The sequence below is a fragment of the Cavia porcellus genome, unplaced genomic scaffold, assembly GCF_034190915.1.
Source record: "Cavia porcellus strain 051 isolate PalLab524CR breed Dunkin Hartley unplaced genomic scaffold, mCavPor4.1 scaffold_5, whole genome shotgun sequence".
NCBI classification, from domain to species: Eukaryota; Metazoa; Chordata; class Mammalia; order Rodentia; family Caviidae; genus Cavia; species Cavia porcellus.
The window spans coordinates 57,594,982-57,598,941 of NW_026947488.1; the positions used below are offsets into that span (position 1 = coordinate 57,594,982).

The window sequence follows — 3,960 nt, forward strand, 5'->3', positions numbered from 1 at the left end:
ACACAGTGAAAAGCCTCCTATAAACATGTATTCCTTTTTTGCCTTTTAAATTTGTATTTTTTTATCAGCACACAATTGCAGTACATAATGCTTGTATTGATTGTGGCAATAGATTTTTATTCCAACTTTATGACCTACCTCACAAATACTTTTTTCTAGGATTCTTCTACAGTTTAAAAATCACCCTTCTCTTCCAGTCATACCATTTCCTGCTTTTCCCAGGGCATTCAAATGTATTTACTTTTAGCACTTAAAACTCAGTGCTATAGCGTCGGTCTAACTTCCAGCTTTTAAAATCTACTGCCAACTGTCCATTCTCAGATCTCAGGACAAATCCATGAACGTCTGAGTGTTAGAAACCTCCAACAAGTGTGGGACAAAAAGAGGATCTTGATGGGGTGTTTACAAGTGGACTTCAGTGTTCACATCAACTCTGAGATGACAGGTAAACACGGTATACATGCATGCACTGTGTATTGTACATGATCAGATTTTCAACAAGTTTCTCATACAGGGCCAGCAGACTGATTCTGCAGTTCATACACAAAAATCTAGATGCTCCTCCTTCCAAAATTCCTCTTTGATTTCTATTCCCTTGAGTACCTCTCTGAAAAGTCTTAATATCTTGTACATCTCTGTAATTGAGCAAAAAGATTAAAGAAATCTCTCTCCCTGTAACAAATGCCCCCTGACAAGGCCTGGCAGCCACTGTGGGGCCAGGCAGCTGATGGCAGCTGGGGCTCTGGTGCAGGCACTCCCCGAGGGCCCCAGATACCGGGCCCCAGCCTCTCCACTCCAATGCCCAGAAGGAGCCTCAGAGTGCAAACCCAGAGTGCCCAGAACTAAAGTTACCATCTTCTTGCCCTAACCTACATCTTCCCCTGTTTTACTATGCTATAAAAACTGACAGTGCAAATGGACTGGGTATTTGCAGTGTTCCCAGCATGGCCCTTTCAAGTTGTACCCACAAGCTCTCACAATCTTCACAAAAATCTTATAATGCAGGCATTTATATTAGTATAAAGATTTTTCAGGTAGGAAACTGAGGCACAGAGGGGTGTACATATGGAGCTTAAGGTCACATAGCGACCAGGTGGTGGAGCCGAGATTCCAGATGAGGCACCAGGTGAACACAGGGCCACCTTCTTAAGCATCTCAAGGGCTCCTCCCTATTTTGGTTGTCACTGCACTTAGTCATCCAGGTCAAAGCATTTGAGGCAGCTCTGTTGCCCAGTTCCAGTCAGTCACAGGGTACTGCTGATTTTGCCTTTGGTGTTGTTGAAGTCCATCCCCACCCTGCATGGGCAGTGCTACCATCTCCAAAGTGGCCTCCACCTCCCACGTTCCACCACCTCTGCTCCTAGAGCAGCCTGCTTGAAAGCTAAGTCTGTCTGATAACCTCCTGCAAATGCCTTCACAATAAATTCTAAACCTCCTGGTGCAACATCTCTGTCTGCCTCTTCAGCTTTATCTTTGTCTCCCCATGTCACATTTTGGGTTCTCATTGCTTCCAGTCTCTGTCCAAGCCACATCATTGGTCTGGAGCTACAACAACCTTCTCCACCACCTCCACCTGCATTCACCTCCATCCATGAGGCGCTAGTATCTCTGAAGTCCCCACGTGACCATCAGCTCCACTGGGGAGCCTCCTTTATCTCCACAACTCTGTATTCTGTTCTAGTAAATCTGGCATATCTCAGCACAGCTCACGTCGTGATTCTGTTATTTTACATCCCACCTGAGGGCAGATAAATGGCCAGGGCTGTGTCTTTCTCACTGCTGGTCTCATACTTTGCATGGTTCTAGAATATAGGTTTTCAGTGTGCATTTATTCAAACCAACATAAAGCATTGTGAGTAAAACTTAGACCGAGGCCAGGGTCCAACACCTGTGCTATGCCTAAATGGAGGAACTCTGTGTGGGGCTGGCTGCTCAGCTGCAGTAAGGGTATGATATTTGGAAAGTGATAGAAATTCCTCCAACCTTAGAGAGAAAAATGTATGCCCTTCCCTAAACTTCAGGCTGTTTCATGTTTATTTCCAGCAATGTCCCATGGATAAAGAGTCTTTTCCTTGATTTTCTCCAGGTTACAGGTTACAGGGCACTGACACTGTATTTTTGGAATTTTCTTGCAACAAAAAGCTTCTAAAACTAGACAGACATTGGGACTATCACTCAGGAGGTATTTGTCATAAACTTTTAACATTATGGGTAATATACTGAAGTTATTGAGAGTACATGTTCTGAGTTCAAATACCTTCAATAGTGTTTCATTCGGGAGTAAGTTTCTGAGCTCCTTTTAATCCCAGTCTTCTGATATAAGCTGGAAATGCTGATAGTATGGCTTATAAAATTTCAATGCAGGAGATAATGAATGTAAAAAGCCTAGACTGGTTTTGCCAATTACTAAGAATGTGGGAGACATCAGTTATTATGTAGTCAGCCACGAGACACAGAGAATAATATCTGAACTTCCAGTCAGTCCAGATTGTTCCAGGAAAAGTAAGAATGCACAGGGGGCACCTGGATTTGAACCAGGGACCTCTTGATCTGCAGTCAAATGCTCTACCCCTGAGCTATACCCCCTGTGAGATAAACTTGTTTTCATAGTGTATCTGTCTCTGCGTTCTGCTTTTAAAAGCCTCCAGTGACTCAGGGAAGCTATAATTAGACAGAATGTTGCCTGGAGGGAACCTGGGCATTACGAGTTTTAGAAAAGATTTATAATGAAAAAGACAGAATTCCTACAAACTAAGGTCTCAGAGCCAAGAAATTCTTCTCAGACTTGCCAGTTCCCGAATCCTCAATCTTGTCCACTGTATTTCCGGTCAAAATGATTTCAGGTCAAAATGATCAGGTTCTCGGTAAGTGGCACCCTCGACAGACACAATGTGACAATGGATTCCTGTCATGTTTTCCTTACCCAAAGCTTGGAGCAATTACAATTCTCTTTCCCCTGCATGACCTCATAGAACTGAGGTCAGAATTGGCACTTGCAAGATTATTTGTTGCATTAGATTTACTTTGGGGGGAAAATATATTTAAATAACTATCTGTGTGAAACAGATTTTCTAAACCACAACTGTAAGGTGATTTTAATCAGATAAAAACAGATGATCAGCCCAACATGGCTGTGCACATCTGTAATCCTAGCACTCTGGGAGACTGAAGCAGGACAATAAGTCTGAGCCCAAACTGGGGAATACAGTGACTTAACAAGACCCTGTCTCAAAACTTTAAAAGTAAATAAGTAAAAATGGCTAGGGGGTAGCTCAGTGTGAAGGCTCTGGGCTCAATCCCCAGGATCCCCTCTCCTGTTCCCCCAAAATAGATGGTTGATGAATTATGCCCTGATGTGACCTCATTGCCTTGCAACATGGAATATAGTCAACTCTGAAAACTCATTTGGTAAAAAGAAATAAGGCCCCAGACAAGAGCCTTTCCATCAGCTAAGTAAATTACTTCTTCCTGACTCACAACCAAAGATGCCTTTTCAACTTCCAAACACAACCATAATGACAGCACTTGTATTTCTCGATCTTGTAAACACCTCTTTTAGCCTGACAAGTTGTGCAAGTGACTCCTTTGGAAATCTTACATGGTTGGTCCTATTGGGAAATCTCTCTTCTGCCAGTTTCCCAGCTCACATACCTTATTAGGGCCTTCCGGAAAGATCCTGATTCAGGTCACTCGGGTCAGGATTAGGGTTGGTTGGAAACAGAGGAGAACGAAGAGGCTTCCTTGAATTCTTTCACTCCTCTCTCTCAGGCTGCAAATGAGACAAGAATGACCTTACACCCTTGGCTGTTGTTCTTCTCTCACCCTGGTCATGGTGGGAGCTGAGCTTTTAGCCGTAACAGACACACCACAGGCTTGCTCCTCAAAAATACCGGTGCTGCAGGAGACTTAGGGATCATTTATTTCAACTGCTTCTTTTGCAGACTAAGAAAAAGAGAACTT

The 3,960-nt window shown here is 43.3% G+C and overlaps 1 non-coding gene across 1 annotated transcript; it reads right to left on the reverse strand.

The window, feature by feature from the left end:
• Positions 1-2,514: 2,514 nt before the first annotated feature.
• Trnac-gca (transfer RNA cysteine (anticodon GCA)) lies at positions 2,515-2,586 on the reverse strand. Its single transcript has one exon. It is a non-coding gene; the product is annotated as a tRNA-Cys (tRNA).
• Between the last annotated feature and the right edge of the window lie 1,374 nt (positions 2,587-3,960).